Source organism: Arctopsyche grandis, chromosome 12 (genome assembly GCF_051622035.1).
Source record: "Arctopsyche grandis isolate Sample6627 chromosome 12, ASM5162203v2, whole genome shotgun sequence".
Classification (NCBI taxonomy): Eukaryota; Metazoa; Arthropoda; class Insecta; order Trichoptera; family Hydropsychidae; genus Arctopsyche; species Arctopsyche grandis.
The window spans coordinates 12,678,693-12,706,624 of NC_135366.1; the positions used below are offsets into that span (position 1 = coordinate 12,678,693).

General features: G+C 32.7%; 2 protein-coding genes across 4 annotated transcripts in view; both read left to right on the plus strand.

Moving 5' to 3' along the window:
• LOC143920309 (myogenesis-regulating glycosidase-like) overlaps nucleotides 1-27,932 on the plus strand; it is a 950,780-nt gene that overhangs the window by 254,477 nt on the left and 668,371 nt on the right. The window lies entirely within an intron of this gene.
• Nucleotides 6,622-27,932, plus strand: part of LOC143919883 (uncharacterized) — a 62,313-nt gene continuing 41,002 nt past the window's right edge. The window contains exon 1 of one of the 3 annotated variants that reach the window (XM_077442443.1): nucleotides 6,622-6,735. The gene's annotated coding sequence lies outside the window, so the exon portion shown is untranslated. Of the gene's footprint in view, nucleotides 6,736-7,335; nucleotides 7,515-27,932 lie in introns of those variants that run through there. The other 2 variants (XM_077442448.1, XM_077442445.1) reach the window with 2 other exon arrangements.

A 27,932-nucleotide genomic window follows, 5' to 3' on the forward strand; every position in this document is an offset into this window, starting at 1 on the left:
ACGCATTAGTCGGTTCGTCGCTCAGGAAAAGTGAGGAAATTGAGTGTTTGCATCAAAGCAAATGACGCTTTTCCTGAAGACGTTCTCGAACGTATTTTCAAATTATCGTCGAAGAAACGAAGCTGTCACTAGTTTTTGTTGATTTCAAGGCACTGTTCTATGGGAATTCGATATGAAAACTTGGATGTGAATATTACACACATACTACATATATACAATTGGATGTGTGTTATCGCTCTTTGGATGAAATTGGATACGAAAAGCGTTATGTTTTAGCATGTAGGATAATTGTAGACGATTATGTGTTTTTACAACAATTTCGAGACGTTGTAAAGTGGACGGATTAAGCAAAAAGTCAGGGGTTTTTCCGTTAATGTCGTCACGGTCGGTTGAGACAAGGGTTCCCTGGCGGAACGGACCGTTACAGGTGTATTTGGCACTTAATTTTTTTAATTTCTTAACTTTAATGTGTATTAATGAATATTCATTTTTAAAATGTCGTCTTCATGAATTGCCCAGTAAAAAAGTATGTATGTATGTATGTATGAAATCACAATCGCACAATCGATTTTAAAACAATGACTATTATTTGCATACGCGATTAACGAAAGTGCTCTTTTTTTTGAAATTGTAATTGAATTTGCAAATCTTTACATCTGATTACTAAACGGGGAAACTTTCTTATTTCGTTTTCCGAAATCGAAATAGTGTGTACTTTCACTGAAAATTTTTAATCGTACGCATGCATTAAACGATACGAATCGGACTCTATGTATATATGTATGTATTATACTTTCGTTGGCCATTGTCGGCTTGTTAGAAAGAAATGTCGGGGATGTGCGATTAGGCTCGAGGGGGTCATCTTTTCTTAATTCGCCGGTGCGTGGAACAGTTTGATCGGAATAGGCGGTCGGTGTAACGGGACCGCCTATGACCGCGGGCCATGTTTGGCGAGCCCTGTTCCTGCTTATGGTGATTTGCCGATCTAGTTTGTTCAGTCGTGATGTTGCGCACGCGTATGAAATTTGTGATGGACGGTAATAAGAGGTCGTGTCTTTGAAATTGACATTTGTCCGAGATAATAGCAAAAAAATAGCGAAAACAAACGGTAAACGAAAAAAATGTCGTTGTTTGATTTCGCCAATTAGGTGCATGCGTTTCGTCGGCTTTCACTGTATTTTTTGCACACAGCAATTTTCGATTGTCTCTCATATGGGTTTTTTTTAACCCGTTCACAATTATTGCGTTTCTTGTGACAAGATTGTGTTTATTAAAGGCTTTTGACAATCAGGAAGATCGGGTTGTAGAGCTGTCAGATTGGAAATCACGATGAATTGAATTCACCGGGTCTGAAATTTGTTATCAAATACGGCTAAAATTACATATGCATTGATTTTAAAATGTTCGTATAAACAATGAATGGTAAAGGCTTAGTCAGGACTTATCTCAAAATAACACTGTTCGACACGAAAAATGGTTCAGAGACAATATATGACTTTTATTATAAATCTATGCCCAGAAAACACGAATCTGGTAATAAAAAGTTTTGATTGGCTCGAGATTCGGAGATATATATGTGTTTTTTAATCGCGCGATTTTTCTATATTTTGGTGTTGTTCGGTCGATGTCTCAAAATCTGTCAATTTCCTGTTTAAAATGAATATTGGAATCTACAATAGTCGGGTATTTTATCATTCATTTGAAGATAGAATTTTTGTTCTTAATCCACAAGACTAGTCGAAATAAGATTATTTAAATTTATTTAGTAAATTTATTTAATTCTCATATGAAAGTTTATTTAATTCTCATATAAAGGTAATTTAATATATTATCCCTATTAATTCAATTCAGATTGTGTAAATGCGAATAAATACTAGTAAGAGCTTTTAGCTCGCAATTTTACCAATTTAAAATTCAGCACACTTCCAATTAACCCTTTTAAACGAAAAAAAAAATAGCGTGGCCAGAACACTATCCCAATAAACATGTTTGAATAGAAAATACTCAATATAACATTATTATTAGTATTAACAGTGGGAAAAAATCCCAAGTGAAAATACGTACTTTTGACTTTTGATTTGAACTGGACGACAACTTAGAGAGATTTGGATGCTGAAAAGTACTAAAAATGAAAGATAAAATACCCGACTATAGATTCCAATATTCATTTTGAACATGAAATTGACAGATTTTGAGACATCGACAGAACAACACCAAGATATAGAAAAATCGCGCGATTTAAAAACACATTTTTTTACCAGATTCGTGTTCACTGGGCATAGATCTATAAGAAAAGTCATATCTTGTCTCTGAACCAAAAAAAAATCGTAATTTTTCGAACAGTGTAATTAATAACAATTATTTACAACTATTCACCATTCACTGCTGGATGAAGGCCTCTCCAATAGGCTTTCAATCGTCTTTTTTGCGCAACTCTCATCCATCTCACCCCACCCGTTTTTCTTATTTCATCCACCTACATATCTTCCTTGAGGACTAACTTTCAGCCTTTTCCATTATCTCGGGTAAAATTCCAGCACTTGTTTTGTTCACTTTTCGTCCATTCTTCTAGCCACGTGACCCACCCATAGCCATTTAATTTATTTAAATCTCTCCACTACATCACCTAACAATTACACATGCGTATGTAATTAATTAATTCATACAAGTAATCGAATCTTTATGTCCAGTTAAGCAGTTCGTTGTATTCAAACGTGCTTATCCAATGAAAATTCATATAATTTAGGGGTATTCGATGAACGTTGACAAGTTGTTATTTAATTTTTTTTTGTGTATGGCTTGCATTTCAATTTTTCTGACGTCTCCTGTGGAGCAAGAGCAAATAAATGTATCTTGCACAGATGTATCTACATATAACATAATGATATTTATTATACGAATTTTGGATTATATCCAGAAATGGTATTAAATGTATCAATTTTGAAAATCGGTAAATAAATTCATCAATATGTATGTGTGTTTATTTGAATTAGGACAAGGAGGGGTCGATAAAGTGAAAGTGACATGATGATGCATTTGTTGAAGATCCATTATTTGTTTATCTTACGGTATTCTATATTAACTATTTTACGAAACGTTGATTTACATGTTACCTTGTCCCATCAATTCATCAGCGAACCACATTTTGACAATGATGCATGCATTTGGGTTTGCCGCTTTCGATTTTTGTAGACTTTTCGCTGTTTTCGATTTATGCGCGCACAGATTCGATCTTCTAAATGTCATTGCAATATCAAAATTAGCCCACTAAATTCCATTGATATAAATTCAGTATATGTACATATGTACATATGTATAGTGGTGTCTTATTAATGTAATATTTGAAGTTGTTTTTTTTAAGTAACCCAAGCTCGCAGGATAAAATATAACATGATCTAATCATCAAATGAGTCACAATTTAACGATGTATAAATATTTGCATAATTTTCGAATTTGACTGTACGAGTTAATTTGTAAAACTTTTTTTTTTGAAACGATTGACACACATTATTGGAAACAGAAAATATGTGCAATTTAATGAATTGCATTATTGTATCATCACTCATCAATCCCAATTATTGATGTCGTTCATATGTGTATATATCGTATGTCACGTTTATTAAATTAATAATTCGTCACATGTAAAATGAAAAGCCATATATATAAATATATATATATATATATATTTATATATATGGCTGTAAATGATGATGATGATAAATAATTCACGAAACTTTAAATGTTTTTTCAGTATTTTCCCAAACCAAAATGTTATTGGATCCAGTTTCATCGTACCCTTATGTATGTATGTATGTACATACATACATACATACATAAATATAAATATATGTATATGTATATGTATATATACATGTATATATATATATATATATATATATATATATATATATATATATATATATATATATATATATATATATATATATTTGAGTTGAAATAAATCTGTATAAGAAAAACAAATTTTATTGTTTTTTTTTAATGAACAAAATTCAATTTTAATGATTATAAATGATAAAACATTTTAAAAAGTGAACGCTACTCGTTCTCAGTTAACGTCTATTGTATTTATTATGAATTTCGGAACTATTGAGTTCTATTATTTCGAAATATTTACATTATATCGGACGCTTTTCGATTATTTTACTATGCAGTATGATTAATTCATATAATTTATACTTGCATACATGTTTAATGTATTCCTTGATGGCTATTATTAATAAAAAAAATTCTCAGGTGTATGACCAAAAATAGGTGTCTTCATTAAATGGTAAAATCGTCATTACTATCATCGCCAGTTACTCGAATAAAATTTAGTGCCCACGCCATTGAGCATAGTAAACAATAAGTGCCCGAGTCGGCAACCTTTTTTTAAATTCACGATACCGCTTGGTTATATGCGTTATTGTCATAATAATATGTTTCGAGCGAATGTTTGGCTCGATAAATTTGCATAAATTAGTCTTATCACCGTTAATGAAAATTTACGCGATTATTTATTGCTCCGATAGAAATAATATTTCTCGTTCTGTCTCCATTAACTGTTTGGCTGTCAGAGTTCGGATTTATCGCGCTTCGGTTCGTATCGAATGTATGATACAAAGATTAATTAAGCGATTCTCGTGCATAAATTAGTTTTTATTTGGAAATTACGTAAGTTTTGAACGTTTCCATGTTAATTAAATTCAACAATTAAACGGTACAGTGGTATTGGGCGTAGAAAAAATTACGATAAAATTCTAATTAGTGAATATAATACAAATATTATTATAATTTAATGTTTGTATTGAAAACGTTAATAGATCGTTAATTTAAATCAGTTTGTATATTAATTATTTAATGTATGAATGAAAAATTGAAAATGAGATAAAAACTGTCTGAAATAATTGTTTGAGTTATTTACTATCTTTATTTTAATGTTTTTATATTAAAATGACTGTTAATAATTTTTATGTCGTATCAAACGACTGACGTTCAAATATAAAAAGTCTAATAGACAAAATGATAAAAGTAGGGGCTTGTACTATATTATATGAACAGATGAAATCATTGATCGACCTCTAAATTTTGATCAAATTCTTATTGGAGCAAAATATTCTATTAAAATGAAAAAAATCTTATTTGCATTAGAAAGTGTGAAAGCTAAAAATCATAAGTGAAGAATGTGTTTTTTTTAAATGCTACTATGAAAATTGTTGAAGAAGTCTTGAAAATATATTTTTAAATTAATTTTTACCAAGGCAAACTTTTTACACATGTACTATATACACATTTTTTATTATTATACATTTGAAATTAAATTAAAATATTGGTGAGAAATGAGGGTGGGTGGCTAATTTGGTTGGAACTTTTTCAAAAAAGAAAAAAAATTAATAAATAATATCTGATAGAAAACAAATTAACCTGGAGAGGAAACGACTGATCTCACATACAAGGCTAAATTATATGTATGTACATACATATCGATGGCTAAGTGCAAAGATATTGTATGTCTGTTTTTGAATTTGTATCGAATATACATAACTTGAAAGGAAAAACCTGAATTATTCCAGCGTCTACAAACTTAAAATTCAATACAAATTCAAAAATAGACATACAATGAGAAAGCGCGCATGCGTTAGGAATTAATACCTGAAATGTGCGGTGCGAATGTATGCACACCTCAAGTAAACATACATGTATGTATATGCGTACACACACCTTAAAAGCAAACGTACACTCACACACACACATATGTAATCAATCATACATTATCCCTATGAAATTTCGATGTTTTTTTTTCAAATAAAAAAAATTATTTATAAAATTGTGCAACATTGCAATGTCAGCAATTACACATTTGGGTATTATCACTCAATGCTATATATAAATAATTACTTGCCTTTATATGAAGAAATATAAATATTACCCCTATTTATTTCCCACTGCCTTTTTACAAGATATGCTAGGCTTTGACTCACTATCTTCGAGAAGAATTATTGCCATTTCCAAATATTTCTTTGGAGTATCAAAGGGATGAATCGACAACCCTTCGATTTTATTGGAATTTAAATTTTCAGCGCCTGAATGCGGTAGAGCTTTGCGTCATCGTTTACTTTTCCAACCTATTCCTGCGAAAACGTCCGCTTTCAATAACTCGTCTCTTGTAAAGGCTATCCAGCTCCTTAATGTGATTGATGAGCATTTGGACCTGTACAATTGTCATGTTGATGAGCTGGTTAGTTTCTTGAGATTCAACACGAGACTATTTGAATGAGATGAATGATTGGAATTTTTATTGTTTTTATTTTGTTATTTTCTTTCTTTTGTTTTGTAAAACCGGTGTGACGCTTTGGGGCAACCTGTCAGGTCAAACTTGTCATTTTATTGTTATTATTATAAATAATAAATTAAATAAATATGTACGTAACTAGCAATAATAAATGAAAAAGACGATAACGTCGATAACATCGTCAAGATCTGACTAACGTGCGCAATATTGAATATTATATTATAACATGCATGTACCTGTTGATTGGATTCGATCGATAGTTGTAATAACAGATCGATACGATCTGATGGTTGCGTACCTCTGGTACGCTCTCGCAGACACCTGGCCACACCAGTCACTGCGAAGAGCTCGCGCTGGAGACATGTTCGACCACGTGCTCTCCCACCGGTTTTTGACAATTGGAAAACGCGCGTAAACACAGACACGCAGAAACAACAACAACACACGTGAGTGACACGAGTGACACACGCGCACCAAACGCACAACGCCGAATGCACAATAAAGATGAAAATAATATATAAAATAAATAAAAACGTACCCGCTCGCGATCGCCTTGAAATTTTCCGATTTTTTCGTGTCTATGTACGTATGTATGTACTCGAATGCATATGTACGTACTCGCGTGTGACAATTTTCGTATATTTTCTGAGAGCGGTAGGTGTTTTTATGCAGGGCACGTGTAGTGTTTTGTTTTCGGGTTCATCTCGCGATATTTTCGTTTTACGTGCCGGTTTGGGGATTGTTGAACTGTTCGGTGAACTTTCGTGCACATCATCATTACAGTCGTACGAAACGAAATGTGTATGTAAAAAAGAATGGTTCCGTTGGTGTATTTATTTAATCGATTTATAAATCACTCTGTTAATAGGTGCGTTTATATGTAGTTTAGTAATCAATCTGTTGTGTGTATGTATTATATGTACATGTACATATGTGTGCATACATACGTATATACATACAAAGTGTTTGAATTGAAGAACGTCTTTATTGTGCATTGGCATCATACACATGTATACAAAAATTTAAATTGATTTGTGTTTGAATAGATACATACTGTTGTGTGCTTTACGTAGTGTTTGAAAGAGATTTCTATCTGCTGTTTTTGTTTTGTTTATTTTTTTTTTTGCTTCGAAATTTTCATTTGGTGCTAATTTCATTGTTTTTGTTCAGTGTTTGTGCACATTTTTTTTTTTTTGGTTTAACGCACAAGTGGTTTTCGTACGATGTAAGTATTTTATTTTATTTTTTATTATTTTTATTCTATTATTATTTTGCTGTACACTATTTGGTATGCGCTGCACATTTTCTACATTCCTAATTCTGATACCTTCTTCAAACAATATTCTGTCTTCAATTAACACAAAGAGAATTCAAAATGCGTGTGTATGTGCGAAGAGCATTGAAAAATTCCATCAACGTTGAATCACTCGGGTCAACTGAGTATAAACGGTACAAACACATTTTTTCGACGTGCAATGGAATTACATATAATTATTATAATGCGAATTGATTCATAATGTGCAATGACAATTTCAAACCGAGTGTACATAAATTAATGTTTGACGTTTTATTTAATGTGCCATTGAATGAGATTTCGAACGCTCCAAGGGGATTATGCGGTACTTGAAATGGCTATGTGCGACGTATTTAAATATTAATTCACATATATTTTTTACGAAGAAATTTTTTTTGAATGGTGATGATTTCATAATGTTTTATTGACTGTCAGCTGTCGATTTGAATTGTATATGTATTTAATCCAGATCGATCGTCTTCATTCAGAATTTTCCGGTTCTATCTATTTGATTCAATGATAGACTTAGGATGTAGATACTCTTTGATTAGATGACACAGTTTCGCTAAATTGTTGCAGATTGAATATAACGATTTTCTTTATCGAAACGGACATTGGTGAAATTGCTATACTATTAAGCTTTTTTCAATACCTATTTTAATACGACAAAACTTATACGGCATCTAATATTATAATATATTCATATTAAATCCATTTCGAACTCATTTCTGCTTAGATTTGATTTTTAAAAGCTTTTTATCGTTAATAAATTATGTACATATTTTCATAATACATCTTGGGCACTGGCGGTGCATGTACATGAACTGCAGCGATGCAGCACCCCTAAAAAATTTTATCATAATTTATATTATCTATTCCAAAGGTACTGATCGTATTTTAAATCCCAAATTAAAAAAAAAAACATTATGTTTATGAAAAACTGAAATCATATCCTTCTATGTAGGCCATATCAGAGGGGAAGTTGGGGGGGGGGAGGGCAGAAAGGGCAGCCGCCATGGGCCTCACAATTTTATTACATATATATGTACATATGTTCAGCAGCATGGACTAGTGGTTAGCATATATTGATATGGTCAGTGTGGTTATGAGTTCGATTTGGTGTGTTATTTGATCTATATAGTACACTCGTCGCATTGGAGCGATCTGTAATGACGAGTGTACATAGATTGATTGATTGATTGAATAAAATAAAAATAAATGTAAATACACATGTGTGTATATAGTTTTGATTAGTCAAAATTGTATATCCTATACATTGTATATATGTATGAATATCGATCATCTATACTTTCTATAATCGGTCTTTAAAGTTTCGTATTACAGATGTCTGAAATGGTGTTGTTGAAAAAGGTTCGTCGCACCTGTCGTCTGAGGATCAAAGCCGCGTTGTGGGAAAACCGCGAGACGTCAATATTTGCACTGGCGCCCATTAACTGCCATTTTTCATTATCATTACTCCCGTTCGCCTCGTACACGCGAAGGCTCTTCTAATCTCGTCCGGCCAGCTCTTGGTAATTACAAACGACCCGGTATACGAAATGGCCATTTAAACACCACCTGCCACCGGCCAATGCACACACAACCAATCGAGAAAAAGTCATATAAGAACCATTGCGCCTCGCTCGGTGAAGTAATATAAAGGCATCTAGATATATGTATATGAATAATATAAAAAAAGTGGTCACTCGATTGTGGAAAAATCGTTAATTAAATCGGGACGACCGGGGATTGATGGTTTTCTCACGGTGTATCTGTGTCCGTACTCGCGTATCGTTACATAGGATCGCCTCAGCTATTACTATTAGGTGTGCTTTTGTGCGATAATTAACGTTAAACTGTGCCAATGGGAATGTAAAATAAAAAAAAGAAATATCTCCTACGAGTATGCGGAGCAATTAGAACGAGATAAAAAATAATTAAGATCTTTTAGATCGTATCGGATGTGTCGGCGAGAATGCACTGTCGGGATTAGGCTCTCGATTAGCGAGTTGATAAGATCGCGTTTTATCTTGGCAATTTAGCGCGATTGTGGCGAATACTGAAATCTAGTCAATATTAGAATTGATCTAAAAAGTAGTGCTGTGGTTCGATATCGCGTAGATCTAACCCAATTTTTTTTACGAAAGTATTGAACGCATTCGTCGATGCGGCATAGAAACGATAGATTACAATAGAGCAATTTTTTCGTGTTTTATTGTAATAAAATCGGTTGAAAATTTATTTTTTTAAGTGATTCTACTATGTATGATTGTTTTTAATAATGTGATATATGTCCGATGAGTGATGTGTATTCATAGTTAAAAAATCACGATTTTTTCCCTATTGTATCATTGTAATGATCCAATTCCGTTGTTTCATTCGCTTAAATTCGAACAAAATGAAAATTTATAAAGCATTGTTTCTCTAATTAGTGTATTGGTTGTATAAGTATAAAGAACACATTGTTATGAATTAACAAAAAGAATTTATAGTATAATTTTAAACTCTTTTTGTAACCATGTAGCTAATTTACAACATTTTAATACATCATATATTATATGTACATATGTGTATATTTGCATAGTACGATGAAGTTGCACCTTTCTTCTTTTGATTCGAAAATTTCTCGTTTTGTCTTTACAATTAGTGATACCATTATATGCTAATGTATCTCGTCGCGATATAATAATAAGCCAGATACTATATATAGATACGCAGAATTTCTGCTTATTCATTGTGAATTATACCGTAATGATATTTTTCAGTTCTCGCGTTGATTGCTGCAATTATATATGTATGTACATATATATACATACTACACTGTTTTTTTCATTTTAAGTAGATAGATATATAAAAAAAATGATCTGAATGTAATATAATATTAAATTTTGATATAAATCGTCGCTCTTAAATGTGGTGCAAGAATAAGTGTTGATTGGTGCGAATACCTTCCTCAGCGAAAGACAAACCATCTTTACCACTAGTGCTTCTAAAACTATTAAAAGATACCTTTGTATTTTCTAACCATACTTATTACATAAAATAGTTTTATATTCGTTAAATGCATGCTTAAAGCCGCGATAAAACATTTAACTGCATATGTAAGAATGCACGCGTACTATTCAGCTCGTCATTAAAAAATAAATGTTTGGTAAATTTACTTCGAATTCTTTATTTTAGTGAGTCAACGACACGTTTGATGATTTAGAATCAGGATATGATTATTTTGACGACTTCCCGTCCCCGTTTACGGGCACAGGAAACGCTGGTTTTATTCGTTGAATATTAATGAAATTCATCAAACGTCTCAAACCGATGTGAAAGTACTTCACATAAGTAAGTCTTATTAAAATTGAAAAAAATATATATCTCAGTTGAGATTTGTGGTTAGCTTCAACTTCTCTTATTATTGTTGGGGTGCAAACTCTTGATGATTACTTTACATTTTGTTCTATCCAATGTATTAATTTTTGAAACATTCGTTAGAAGAAATTCGTTTATAAGATGGCTTAACTAGACTACAGTACATGTTTGATGAAATCTTGAATTTTTTAAACTAATTATACCAAACAACAATCTATCGATTCTTATTTTATCAAAATGTACATATGTATGTACGAAGTATCAATAGTTTTTTTTTTACTTTATCTAAGTATGTACATAGTAATAATAGATGAAGTTCTGTGATCATGCGAAAATTTTAACTCGAGATTTTGACTGATTCGAGCTCAAAATCGATCACTGATCACGTTTTCATGAAATTGATTTATAGAATAAAAAATGTGTGTGTGTGTTTATTTTGGGGATTTTTTAAACACCGTTCGTCCTATCGAACTGACACTTGGTATCGGTTAATGAAATTATTATCGATACAACGTTAAATTTTTTTGTTGACCGGAAATGGTACCTCCCCTTATATGTGTCCCATTTTTTTACATTTGCGCTCAATTCGTATGGAAACTGCTATCATAACCGGTATGTGTGAACGTGTATGTATGTTTAATTATCGAATTTTGTTTTGTGGCCTTCTTATATTCCTCAAACACATAGATAAAGTCATGGGTTGGTTACGTCCGAATTTTTTTTACATGGTGTAGGGTTTGTTTTGTGATTTTTCCATTCTGATCCCCATAGTTTGAGGATGCATGGATCGGTGTCGATTTCACGAATCGTTCGGCACCCCATTGCAGCTGAGCTGTGATCATGATTGCCTCTCACCGCGTTTCAAATGTCAATAAGTGTTGCACAACAGTTGCATTGTTGCACTTATCAGGTGACCGGACCACCTTCACACACTTCACACGCCCTTATCTATCTACTCTATCTATCGGTAATGTATATTATCTGATATACGATAAGGATGAAACACGGCCGGAGAAAGTAAGCACGTAATAATAGCGAATCTCGATGACTTATTGCATTGATGGTAAACGCCAGCGTATATACAATAATATAATAGATCACGATTTATATGCAGAGTATTTCAATAATCCGTTGCGGTTCATTGTCCGTATACACACTCGATGTTGAATATATGGGTCAGTGCGAGATCACGCATACGCGGTTTACATACATACATACAATAAAATATAATACGGGGTGCGGCCAACACGCTACTTTCTCCGCATTAAAATTTAGCCCCATAATCCTCAGGATGTACTTGCAGAGACTACTAATGGGTATTCGCTTGGTTTGTAAAATAGTTTGATTTAAATACATTTTTTCTTATCGGTGATTTTCGATTTCGTTTGTGTCGATATTTTGATGATGGATGCTTTTACTTTCTTTTCCCATAGAATGATAGATATACTTTAGAGAATACATTAGGGATAACTCGTAGTTTTAAGATGTAACATAATCATCTGAACCGAAGGGGATAAGCTTTTAGATAATATCCATCCCTTGTGAGCCGGGCTTTTTTATATTTTTTTGAGTGTCAAGTTACATACATACTACTAATAGGTGCATACATATGTATAGACGTCAATAATTTGATATGCCTTACTTCAATCTTGGCCTAAACCCTAGTATATAGCAAAAAGTTGCCACAGAGGTTTGTACAATTAGATAAGGACTTGATTGGCTTAATTCGATTGTGTATAATTGATTTTCATGAAATTATATTTAATATAGTAGGTATTTTAATTACGGGATTGCCCCAAGGCAACATCTATGGCCAACTTTGTACATATGTACTATATGTATATATAATTTAATAATGCTATTATAAATTTGAAATTTAATACAAAGTTATCGTTGGAATGTTAGTTTGCGAGGGTAACTCTTGATAGATGGAATTTTCGCATGCCAGATTTTCCGTGATCGAGATTTGAGTTATGTGTGCTAGATCGCTTTGTGCGGAATAATCACCACACTGTTCTATATATAAAATTGAAATTAAATCAAAATAATGGTGACTGACAAATGACGCTAGGTGGCCAATTTGGTAGGAACTGTTTCAATAATGAAATCAGATAAATTGGGAAACATTGATCTGAAATGATCTGGAGTCACTTATATTCAAGTTCTGGCCATCAACACAGCACATATCAGTGCTTGAACACATGACCCCTCAGTTGGTAACATTATACGCTAGCCACTCATCTATGTTGCTGGTATTAAAAAAGGCTCCATATATACCTACATATATATAGTAGTATATGATTTTTGTTGGTTCATACTTTTACTATTGAGAAGTTTGTAAAAAAGGGAATTAAAATCGATACGTTTTATGTACACATGGTGTAATATTCGTAAACAATTTTTTTGGGGTGTTTGTAATTGGTGCAAATTCTGGCGAGCTGATTTTGACTCCTCCAAGTTTCCATTGACACTTTTGTGAAGGTAATTTCCATTCCAAATTGAGTGTTGTTTTTTGTCGATCGACTTTCTGGGGGGGCAAAACTCGTTCAGTTTTCATAATTTCCAACCGTTTGCGATCGCTCGTCGTGGATGGTGACACTCGTTTCTCATCATACGCGAGCTATACTTACCAAACATGGTAGTGTATCCAACACAGAGGCTCGCCTGGTTTTTGTCGGCTCGGTCGGTTGCTATTTTTGTACTATTCGTGTTGTTCTTGCCCTTGTCTCTTGCCTGCTTTGACGAGTCGAGTGTGCTTCGTGATCATCAGATTAAAAATGCTTCATCCATGTAATCTTGTTGGGTCTATCGAGCGGTAGCGCCCGGAAAAGAAGTCTGACATGAGTTCAAATCTCAATGGGATTGTAATCTGCTGAAAAAAATTACAACATTACGTAATGCAAATGATAATCCGCTGGTCGACGGACGGGAGTAGTTCGGCTTTGAAGAATGGCTTAAATAAAATCAAATTGGTAGTCGTCGGATCTTCAGTTTAATGTAAGCAAGTTTTTGTACTGTTATTTGTTCAGCTTAAATGAATTTATAGTTATATTTTTTACAGTGCAAAATTTATTCACAGTGCACTATATAGTTTATTGTTTTAAGATCGAAGTGTTGAAGATTGGCTCTGAATTTACTTCAGTATAATTTTGGTTTTATATTGATTCGTCTTGTATTTGATTTGTCAAATACCTCGTATTATTAATTTTTACGATGCTTTATCGTATGAATTTTATTACTCACATAAACAAAATAGCGAGGTATCTAATTAAAAATATTGTATATAAAAACTTAAAATCTTTTCAAATTAATTTAACGACGTGGTCTCTTTCTTCATAAAATTATTTTGATTACACTGAAAAAATTCAAAAGAAATTTTAATTCGAGTTTTTTGGAAAAGTGATTAAAAAATAATTTATGCGTAGTTAAATATTTCAACACTTGATAATATACAGATTTTTTATAACGTTTGAATTTAAAATTATCATTAAAATCATTGATCTTTCCGATATAAGTGGAGCTCGTAAATTTATACATACATAAATATAAATTCTATACAGGTTCATAAGAAATACTTTTTTTTACGTATCACATTCCTTTTCAAACTTTTTATATAATATTTACTTCAAATATTTATCTAAAATCTAGATATTAAAATTAAAATTAAATATATTTATAAACCAAATTATGTTACATAAATGGATTTACATATGCGTATCATGTTAAAAATAAATATACATTTTTCTCACTGCAAAATTATCGTAATTTACCAGCAGAAAAAAGTATCTGGATATTTATCGGTGAACTGAAATATTTTCCTTTTGACTTATTGTAATCGTTTATTTCGATGTTCGCTTAAGGTTTATGTACGTAATATTAAAGCTTGTCGACCAATCGGGAACTAGAGTTTACTTACTGCCAAGTTAAATGAAATGAGGCATGATGTTTCTTGATAAGAGTTGATATTTTGGTACTAAATTATATCTACGACTGAATACACATACATATATATATATATATATATATATATATATATATATATATGTATATATATATATATATATATATATATATATATATATATATATATATATATAATATATATGTATGTTTATACATATGTATATTATACATATATTTTTTGATTTTTCAATAAATAAATAAATTTGTAGTTCTCGATATCGTATATGTAATGTTTTGAATATATCCTTAGTTCACATTTCGGTTTAAAATGAAAATCAACATTTGAGCCGTTATATTTGAAAGTGGCGAAAAATCCACTTTTCTTCATTTCGAGAAATATATCTCAAAACATTAAATATAATGTTTTGCGTATAACAATATTTAAAAATACTGGTGGTCTGTAATACGTTTATTCTGCTTTTCTCAAATTCTAGACATATCGATTAAGTCAAACAGAAATAGTGTAGAATTGGACTTCCACCACTTTCAAATATAACGGCTCATATATAGCTATAATAATTTTATTACATATACGCAATGTTAGTAAAAATACTTAATTCGATAAGTGAGGAAGTAGGGGTGGTAAGCAATAATTACTAAAAAAAAGAACCACCTTTGTTGGAATAACGACCGAATTTAACGTATTTGCAGGTTATAAAAGGGAGGGGGTCATTTAAAGTCATCGGATGCATCATTTTGGAATTGTGTCGATAAGTGTTGTGTCGGTCGTTGTACATAGCACACATACAAATGGTGGTGTCTCGCTCCAGAGAGCCTCCAGTTTCGGTCTGCTGCCTCGGCTAATGGGGGCCGTTGCTTTGTTACACCTGCCCTCCTGTTTAGACAACGCCACTTCGATACACCTGCGTGCCATTTGGTCGGCTCTAAAGCAGCTTCCTCTTTCCGAACATATTCAAATTCGACTTTGACCTTTGTATACACATGTATATACGTAAGTACAAAAAATATTTACTATAGATATCGTCTAATCTAACCTCTTCCTTTGTAGACAACAATACCCTGTGCAAATTTGTATTTATTATGGTATCTGTCTTATCTTCCACCGACGTGAATTGCTGTATGTCAACCGATTGTTGTTTCGTACTGCATAGCCGAAATTAGCCCGATAACGTACACGCCATTTTGGAAAAGTGTGTCAGCTGTTCGGGTCAAATTTTAATCATACTCGTATCTATAATACTTTCGTGTGCTGCGGTGTGTTTTAAAGCTTTTTAACGAGTGTTTGTCAATTTAATTAAAATTATGTTGAAATGAAGACGTTTTACACGGTATATTGACGGGCTGTATGTGCATATGTATGTATATATATGTATGTATGTAGTTAGTGATAAAAACGTGGTATGTTGGCGATTGATCGTAAAGATATCGAATGGACCATTTGCATACGCATAGCTCGTGTTTGTCGAATTCCAGGAAACTCACACAAAACACCCAATTAACGGATCGATTATGTAAAGGAAAAATTGGCAGGGAAATAAACAAAATAAAGTAAAATGGCGAATGAAGAAGAAAGCCGCTCCATTATTGAGATGTTAATTGCTAAGTAGGCACCGGTCGCTTTGATTGAGTTTACGTATCTTTTCGTAAATTAACGATGAACCGTTTATCCACTGATTGATGTGTTGATAATTTAAAATTAGTAATTACATATTGTTTATTTAAATGTCGAAATTTAGTGAATGGAATGAATTTGATGGACAAACATAACGATAATATATGCATATATGTATAAGTATTAAATTTGTTACATGTTCTTAATGAATATGTACTGAAAGTCTATGCAATATTATATTATGTATGGTAATTTTAGTAAAATTATACTTTTATTTAAATATGTATAAAAAACGGACGCGATGTATGTTTGTGGCGGACACGTCAACAAGTATGGAGGTTTAAAAAAAACAAATTTTAGAATACCAGGAGTATACGTTATGCATAGGGCGTGATGACCGATCGTATCGAGGAGACGTGGGGTAACGGGGAAATGGGGGGTGTGGAGCATCTGACATGTGCTCCTGATATCGGGCGCCTGACTTGGAACGGGTGGTGTCAGCGTCAGATGCGCGGGAGCGTACAAACACACATCCACAAAGACACCCACACACACACATTAATTCGTCATTTCGAACGGGTTGGATCGGCGAGCGTGTAATTTAAAACTAAAGCTCAACTTTTTATTATGAATATGTGAGCGCGCCTATTAATTATCTTAACATTATATTTATATATAACATAACTTTATTTTAATCCGTGTATCAATTTTTTTCCAACCGTAGAAATCAATGGGCACAACACTAGTGCACAATAATGTGTACTTGGTTCAAATTCGCTTCGATATGTCACTAAATATGTGAAGAATGCCAATTATTTATATTTTTGATCAAAGATCAAAGATCTTTGAAATTATGAGTATCAAAGATCTTTGAAATTATGAGTAATTAAAAACATGGTTCTAGTCGTTATTATGTGCTTGGATACTCTGCATAGTATGAGTTTCATTTTGAATTCCTCGTTTCAATTACGGAAATTTGCAATTATGTTTTTACCTCTTCAGTATTATACTACCTATGTATGTATATATACATAGGTGGAATATACGAATGGAATAAATTAAGGATAAACTCCATGATTTATTAATTTTATTCAGAAATTTTAGCGTCTTCCGTGTTTATTTTACTATTATGTTATATAAATGCATTAAATTAGGGATTTATACTATACATAAATATGTACATACAAACATATATGTACATAGTTCCACCTCGAGTTGTTGCAGCACTTGCAATTGAATTTGCAACCTTGAATGTTTTGAATCTGTATTGGACATTTTTATAAATTGCCCATTTTAAAAGGTACTTTTTGTACAGGAAGTCTAAAAAAATACTTGTGTATTTTCGTGACAGGAAAAAGAAGCCCTAGTAGAGGACATAGCAGACGTGCAATGCATCTTGTATATGCAACCATATGTCGATATTAAAAAAATATAACGTGCTGGTTTTATTTCTTATTAAATAATCAAAGTGACACTTGTGCAAAAGCACTTCTGTGTCTATGAGTTTCCTTTAGTAATTTTATAAATAATTGGTTGTAAAAAAAATATACATACAATGTTATGTCAGTAAAGAGATAGTCTTCATTGGACTGGTAAACCTACAATCTGGTATATGAATGTAACATCTGATATGGAAACGAGAAAATCTTGTTTAGAATAATCGGGATATAAGGATATGTACATACAATATCAAGGGTTGTACATATGTGATGTTTATGGAAAATCTCAATTATTTAAGTTAACGATTATGTATACTCATAAGTACGCATAAATTTATAATTAACTCCTCCGAAAAATAGTAAATGAATGAAATACCTCTTAAGAGTGGAACTCAAGTTTTTCCGGTCGATAAGCGTACGTATTATAATTCATATTATATGCAAATATTCATTGTTCGCGTAACAAAACTTGATAGAAGGCCCAATCGTGTCATTGTGACTGGCGTTTAAGCTACGTATTGCAATTTGGAACATCGCAAGTACATAGATATATAATAAGGATCATACATTTCCAATTTTTAAGCTATCAACGGTTCATTTGATTGAATGTGTATAGGAAATGTTGCGTCACAGTTTACGATTCGATGATCAATTAATTTTCGTTTCACGCTTAGTTTGAAGGCCGCCGCGAAATTACTGTATGATTTTTTTTATTATCGTGAGATTGATATCGATTTCGACACGATGACGACCACGGACTGTTATTATAGCGAAATTGAGCGCTGACGTTCTTAAATTATTATTAAAAGGTAATAAGTGTAATAAATTGCAAGTTTGGATAGCTCTGGCGCAACGAAAGGCCGCTTGAAATTATGACGGCTTTATATGAATCAAATCGGCATAAAAGGCGAAGTACATCTCAGTTGATGCGGGAAAATGAATGGAAGCGACTGCTATAAATTTTTATTATTATTGTTATTAATAAATATTATAAAATAAATAATAAAGGTCGATTGAAGTCATTTACCGCGAAGGAATTTCATGTCGATAAAAATATTTTGTTAAATGACAAAAAAAAATTAAACAAAATGTAACTTAAATTTCAACAACCATGTATGAATACATTTAAATAGTACATAATTAATTTTGTATGTACTATTTAAATTAATAAACTTAACTTAACATATTCCAAAACGTCGACTGAAAATTAACTGAGTTGTTTCTGTTCGCCGTTGAAAAAAATTTTTCTAGACTATTTCATTTAAGGTGAATTTGACTTTTACATCTTGGAACCTAACGTATTCAGTTTTTGTGTAAATAATATCAATGATTCGTGTAATACTAATATTTGAGAAAATTTAACACAATATCAATTCGCGTGAGAGGCTTTTGAAAGAAATGGAAATTTTTCCATATAAGAACCATTAAGATCAAAATTTTCATGATGCTATTTTGTTCTAAAAGTCCATAACTGTATCAGGTTTTATAAAAAAAAATATTCATCTCACTTGCTGTACGGAAAAATTCCAATTTTCCACCGCGTTTCCCCGTCGTTCAATAAGACATAGGCTATTCTGGCTATTTGAACGATACAGAGGCTATTCTGTATCGTTCAAAAATAAATATTTTTAATATATTGAAAATAATATAATTACATATGGGTAATTTACTGTATGCATCTTGATATACTAGTTTAATTGCCATTAATATTTTTTTATCGTGGTTGAGTTCTGAATATTTTTTTATACATGAAATCAAACAACATTTTCCTGTTAAGTTTATTTAAAGTTTGGACCATTACAGGAATTTGTAATGCGCCATGATGGTCGAAAATATATCGGAAAATAAACAAAATAAATTTACTATACATAAATTAAACACATATCTTATACATATAATTCATAAAAAACAAAAGTTCAAGCAATAATAGAATTAGTTACATAACATATAAATAATAATAATTAAATATAAGAAGAAAAATTGAAAAATTGAGAAGTTTGATTGGTATATATGTATGTACATATGTACATACTATATACATACAATTTTTAAAGGACCAAGTGAGGGAACTTACATATGTATACAAACATATATGTTACTAGTGGTTTTACCCGGCTTCACTCGGTATTTGTAATATAAACTGCTTAAACATGACTAATCTAATAGTAAACATTTTATTAAATTTATTTGAATAGTTTTATTTTATATAAATTTATTTGTATACTTATTTGTTTTTTTTATTAAATTGACTATCACAAACAAACAAACATATATATTGTCTCTTTCGAAATTATATGTATACTAGAATCCAGCACCTGCGCCCCCGGAGCCTTCGGCCCCCGGAGCTTCGCACCTTGCGGCTGCTCCCCCGGTGGCTGCGCCCCCTGAGCCTTCGTCCCCGGAGGCTTCGCTCCTGGCGGCCCCTTCGTCCCTGAGAACTTCGAATCCTTTGAATAGAAAAAAATCGAATCGGCGCCTATGAATCGAAAAAAAAAAACGTCACGGATTTACAAACCAACAATACATACATAGAAAGTCTCTTTCGAAATTATATATTAGATATGTTATATAGGTATATTAAATCAATTATAATAATACGGTTGAAAGTAAATGTAAACCGAGTGCTATAGATGAATTGGCGATAAATAAGGTATAGAAATAATCCCTTGTTACAGTTTCGCTTTCGTCAGGAAATTTTTCAATTTGCACTAGGGTATAATAATATACGTGTATTAGCTTAGATATGACAGTGTTTGAAGTGCCGCATGTATAAATATTTTGCAGGTGCACTGCCGGTCGCCACAGGGTGTGTCGAAAGTGTTGTATGTGTGTTTGTCGTTGTTGGCCAACCGGCAACAATAGGCGCTCGCGCATCACATCCTCCCATTGTTCGTTTGGCGAAACTTGTTGCGAAAACGGTACGCTTTTGTGCAAATCGGTCAGATCGACCGTGTAGATACACGCTGAACGAATAAATCATCATTATGCGCCGCACATGCACAATGGCGCTCGTGTTGCGTTAGATCACTGTTTGATTTATCGAGGGTAAAGCTGGGTTGACACCCGTACCATTGAGACGACTTTCGGTGGGATTAAGATCCGACGTCGACTCGACATCATCATATGACAAATTCTCCCGCTTATTGTTTCGTCTCCTTCCATTCATGGAGGTATTCCATTTGTGCGATTCGCGCTGTAATAAATACTGCGATGAGTGATGGGGTTGTTTTATCTGACGGTATATCGTATCTCGCTGCTAGATGTGAGTTTCATCTTTCGTCTGTTTGTGAATATTCGCTTGTTTTGCATTCCATATGATTAGTATTCCATAGATTTTTGTATTTCTTTTTTGCTTAAAACAAGAAACATTTAATACATAGCTCAGTGGTTAGCGTATAATACTAATAATTTAGGGGTCACGGGTTCAAGCGCTGATCCAGTGTTGCTGGCCAGATCTTGAATATATTATATGTGACTTCAAGTTTAATTATTCCTATCAAAGTTTCTCAGTTTTTCTGATTTCATTGTTGGAACGGTTCCTACTAATTGGTCGAATTGGTTATTTTGCTTGAATTTAATTTTAAGTTTATAATAATACATTTTTGTATACACAGTACATATGTAGAATGTTGGCCATAGATGGCGCCTTGTAATTACAACATGGTAAAAAGTTGATCCTTTTCAGAGAAATTTGCTTAATATTAATCTCATATTACGTTGACTGTGCATTTGACAGTTTTTACATTCAAATTTTCAGAATGATTCACGACACCTACATACTTATCACGAAGGAAAACCGTCATCAAGTTACAAACATTAAAAATATACGAGATTATAAATGTTGGCAATTCAGTTTTCAAATTTATAACTTGTGGTCACCAAATGACATTCAATTCAAAAAAATTAGTTGTATACTTCTTTGATTAAAAATAAATCATTATTTTTGTGATCTTCAGGCAATCGTTTAAGGTACACAGAGTGGTACGCTGCACTTTTTTTTTTAAATAGTTTTGCACATGGAAAAAAAAGATAGCACGCCTAATATATGCTATCGCAATCCATGCCAAAACTCACCCCCGGTGTATTTTCGATGATATTTTATCCTAGTATTGACATAGGGTTTGACAGTGATCAATATCAGTGATTTCCATATTTGAAAAAATGTGGGAGAAACTTTTCAAAAATGAAATGAAGACATGTCAATTCGCAGCTAGGCATGCTGTGTCTGCGTCTTTAAGCTTGCTTCCCCAGTTTTTGCTGGATATATTAACAAGTATTTATACGTTATACATGAGGATTTTGTGTTTATAAAATGGCCTGATAGTCTTTTTCAATCTTGAATTTTTTTTCTCTAAGTGCAAATGTAATTTGAATTTTTTAAGGTCAGATTGGTTGTATAACATTTTATTTTTGAGGAAATAAGCTCCCTCATGCTATATAATTAGGTACTTTTTTGTGCCAATATAGCTTTCAATCTCCAATATCAATATATCAATATTGACCTTAGAAGCGTTGACTATCTTGTTATATATTGATTTAATCGATTATCAAGGTGCATAGCGTTTTAAAAAAATAAAAATACAATTGATAAAATAGACCAAGGATATATATATGTATGTTGCAACATCTATAATTCATAGCCTGACTGAGGTGTGGCGATTCAGGCATAAGCCCGGGGCGCCGAATTCACAGGGGCGCCCTGAACACAAAAAAAAACGTAATTTTTTATAATAAAGTAATGATGGCAAGTCGATAGTTCGACGTGCGAAAAGGTCACAGAAGCGTTACGAAAACGCTCGATTCGAATTTTCAAAAACAACGGGTCGTAAGGTCGGCCATGACGAAATTTCGGTAACAAGTGTATTTTTATTATTGTGTACACACACGGCATTAATAATCGCGAAAAACAATGTATTGTGCACGTCGTGGTTGTACCTGTTGTCCCAATAGTTACAATGTTGACTGTGGCGAGAACGAGTTTTGTACCGGGAGGGAATGCGCAATTGTTATTTATGTCATAAATGTGAAAGTGTTATATTGTGAGCGAGCGAGCGAGACGGTTGCACACTTATATGTAAATTTTTGCTATTTTTTTTAATCCATCCGAGATAACGGTTATTAGCGTATAAACTTAGTAAATGGATGGTTTGGAAATGTAACGTAAACGTTTTCCATGTAAAAAAATCTAATAAACACCCGGTAGGTCCCGTTGCATGCTCCGTCTCGCTTTGGCGTTCGTTAATTGGGTGTGCTCTGTCTTGCTCTGCCGATCGGCCAATCGTAACGTTCAGGTGAGCGAAGGTTGCGATTATTATGCAGTATTGTGATAAGGTTCCTTCGGTACACGTTCAAAATGCCAATCACTCATGAATAGGATTAGCCAACAAGTGTAACATTTACTGTATTGAATAATTTTCAATTAGACTTCGGGTGATATATATTTTTAAAAATACTTTCATTGCTAGCGACAGCGAAAGGGATACGTTTGATATCGCCATCTTGTTCGCACTCGTGCGATATCCGAGCTGTCTCGCTCGCACTGCTTGTACAAGGTGATTCGCAACTTACTGTACGGCTGATTATTATTTATTTACAATTCAACTATGCAAATTTACGGTAAACAATTTTGATGTTTATCTGATTTCGATGATATAATTTCACTAGTACATTTGTATTTACATATATGCCAACATGTACATTAATTGATGTATGGACTTGAAAGTTGGGCATTGGAATGCTGCATAAAGTGTTATTTTATTTTATTTTATTTTATTGTCACTCGCCATTACAGATTTGCTCCAATGCGACGGGTGTACGTTAATGAAATACATAAACAATCAGAAATCAGAAATACAGTAATACATACATACATATACAATCAGAATATATAGAATATAACAATTAATCAGAAATAATAATCATAGTGACATCTATGGATTACAGATTACAGTGTATAATTAATACAAATTATACACAGGCAGATTTTTGTGACAACAGGATTAGATTTTTTAATACCAATTTTCAGGAACCGTTTCAGCAATGATCAGATAAAATTGTCAAACTCTGATAGAGAAACGATCGATTTGGAGTCACAAAACCCCCAAATCTAACCAGCAGTGGCGAGGACACGAACCTATGACCTCAGTGATGCTAAATATATACGCTATCACTAAGCCAAACTGCTGGCTATATACGAGGAGAGATAGGAAACGGGATATGTGCGTAAGAAGTATGACAAGGGTAGTTGATATAGTGGTGAACAGTGGCGGCTCGTCAGATGCTCTATCTCTATCGCACAGTCCGTAATTGCATGTGTACGAGGAGTATTTCGTAGGATTACCAGTGCTCTTTGGAAACACTGCTCACACACATTTTCTCAAAACTATGGACTCTGCGATAGAGATACAGGATCTGACCAGCCACCACTGGAAAAGAGCAAAGGGATTGCAATAGCAATGGGTGGGTCATGTAGCTAGAGGAATAAGTGCCCGAATAGTACCCGAGAGAATGTAAAAGGGTGCAAGGAAGCCACAAGGAGATGGGAAATTAAATGGATGAGAGTTGCTCAAGACAGAGGTGAATGGGGATGCGTATTGGTGATGCCTTCATCTAGCAGTGAATGGGGAATGGCTGTAGATGATGATGATGACATGGCCAGCAGCATGGCCTGGTGGTTGGGCTTTTGCTTAGCACCGAGAGGCGTTGGGTTCGATCCCGTAAGTTGATCCGATTGAAAATAACTTATTCTGAGTATATCTGTAATGCTGCTGGTCAAACTTGGATATTTGCGACTCCAGGTCGATCGCTTCCTATCAGAGTTTGCCAATTTTTCTGATTTCATTGTTGAAACGGTTCCTCGATTAAATTGGCTAAATACCTTCCTACCTACTATGTCACCACTATTTGAGTACGATTAATGTACAATAAAATTTATGTAGGAGTTAAAATTCATAGATGTTTTGATAATTTTGAGTTTTCTGTGTCTCGTAATTCAGCGACTTATATAATCAAAAATGCTCCATTGTTTGTAATTGGCCAGGAAGGCGCATTGGTGCTTACCCGTTAGGCTTTCTTGGTATACATATGTATATGTATATAATAAAATAAAAATAAAAATAAAATATGTATAGAATTAATATCCAAGTTCCAAGCTATTTATTTATGCAATCATATTTTTTCCATTATTGATCTTTAAAATATAATACGCGCTATTTAATAATTCGAATATTATTATTACGATAAGAAGTAATTAACTTTCTAAAAATAATAATGATAAATTTTAGCAATTTATTTCTTTATCAATCAATTGAGCTTAAAAATTTTGAATTTGGTTGAGAAATCAGTTTTATCTACATACATATGTACATAATATAGTTTTTTTTTTAAATAATTGATTTAATATGTAACCACGAGTAATAAATAAATTTATGTTAGTTGAATTATCAATTGTATTTCTAACAACTGATATTAAATAACAATGGATTACAGCACAGATCAATTGGATTTATATCCTATTTATCAGTCTTCGAAGAATAGCATTATTTTCAATCTAACCACAACACGGCGAAACATTACTTTATGACCGCAAATATCATAAGAACAATATATATGTATGTAGTATCTAATGTTGTAATATAATAATTATATACAGGTAAAATAAGAACCACTCCCAACCACTTCCGGTCTTTGAAACGTTTCCCGCATACCATCTGCGTGAATAACCTGTCGTCTTTTTTTTATAAAAGGTTGTCGATACCTGTCGGTGTCGTATCGAAGACGAGCTACATTCCGTCAATGGGCGAATCGGTTTTTTGTACGCGTTCCATCAACGAAAGTGACGACCCTATTTTTGCGCACAGGTGAAATAAAACGATCAGAGAATATTTAATATAATCGTTCACAATAAAACATATATGTATGTACATTTATACTTCATATACAATACTTTTATAAAAATACATTTTTTGTATTAAATTCGTGATAGAAAATCGATTATTGTTTAAATCGTCAGATAAAATGAGATGAAAGTTTTGTGATATATGATATTTTCTTTTGTTTCCCAAATGTGAGACAAAAGACATTTTAAACAAATTCTGGTTAGTTAAAAATGTCTGAAAACAACACCATTATAATAAAATTCTTGAAATAAATCCTTTCGTATAGAACTGCGCCTTTTTTGTATTATATTACAATATATAGCTCGTGCAGCGAAAGCTGGCACGTACCAATACAAGCACGTATATTGTGTCCGTGAAGATATGAATAAGATTTTTTGTATCTGTTTTCTAGGACAATCAGTTGGTCCCTTTCATACGCACCCACTTTCCGAGCATGACAGAAACAACAATTATTTTTTGTATTGCTCAAAGTGTGCACTACAGAGTGATTTTTTCCAGTTTCACTGGTCAGTCACCGATCAACCCCCACAAACTGACGTAACGCGTTCTTAAATTGTTTGCTAATTGGTTAATTGGAGTTAGTTCATTAGAATTAGTGGATATATGATAATAAAATGCTTTGTAATAAAATTGGTTCTGGGAAAACACTAACGGGACAATCTCGCGAAATTGTGTATAATGTTTTCAACTATTTCATGCATCGTATAGTGAATAGTGAATGTGACGAAAGAAATAGTTTTATGAAAAATTTATATGCTTCAACTGCGGAAGCGACTGGTGTTTCTAAAATAAGTGTTCAGCGAATTGTTTGTGAAGTACGAAATCAATTTGTGGTGGCTAATAAACCACCAACATCGCAACATTCAATATCGGAGCCATCAACGAAACAACCTATATCTTCAGCCTATATCTTCAGAGTCAAACAACCTATATCTTCATCAGATCCAGCAGCATCCACTTCTTCATCGACTGTGCGAGTTGTTTTAAGGGCACCGGGCAAAAATCGTGTAAGGTTATCAAAAATAACTACAGTGGATAGTTTTGATCAAGAGGTCATCAAGCGAACTATCTACGATTTTCATCTAGTTCATAAGACATTTCCGACCCTACAAAAGTTATTAGAAGTTTTGAAAGATAGTTTAAAATTTAAAGGTGCAATTTCTTCGTTAAGAGTTATCGTTCGTAGGCTAGGTTTCAAATGGAGAAAGATGAAAAATAATAAACAAATACTTATTGAAAAAAGTGTAATTCGACTGAAGAGATCCATATATCTTTCCAAATTAGAAGAGTATAGATTGCAAGGCCGCTCTATAGTTTACACGGATGAATCCTATATAAATAGTTCACACACGATGCCAAAATCATGGTCCGATGAAACTAGCAAAGGTTGCAGAGTACCGATTTATAAGGGTAATATGCTAATAATAGTTCACGCCTGTTCTGAAAAAGGATTTATTCCAAATGCGTTGCTTATATATCCATCTAAAATTAAAACCGGAGATTATCATAATAATATGAACGCGATTAATTACCAAAAATGGATTAAAGAAAAGCTTGTTCCAAATTTACAACCCCAATCTGTAATTGTTATTGATAATGCGTCGTACCATAATGTCATGTCAGAACCTATGCCCACATCTAATTCGTACGTACGTACGTTTGTTTTACGTACGTTTGTTTTATGTACGTTTTTTTTACTTATAATTTAAAAAAAATGCTATTTATCATTTTATTCGTGGCACGTATTCAAATATTAAATAAATATGCCATCCAAATTATATCATCTTAAAAACATTACACGATCGGTTGAAATAAAATATATAAATATTAGCGTGTTTCTTTCAACAGCCTGTATTTGAAAAATGCATTTGTGTGAGTACTGTGCACGCGCCTTCTGTAGCTAATATACATACCTTATATGTAGTATGCAGGAAAATACTGAATGTAACGAACTGAATTTCTTTTTTTTTTCATTCAGTTTGATCTCAAGCATATTGATACGAGGATGACATAAAATATACTTGCAATTAATAAAATTTCGTTTATATAATATTGCAAAATATATATTGAATATTAATTTTAAATATTTTTTAAGCTTAAATGTTACAAATAT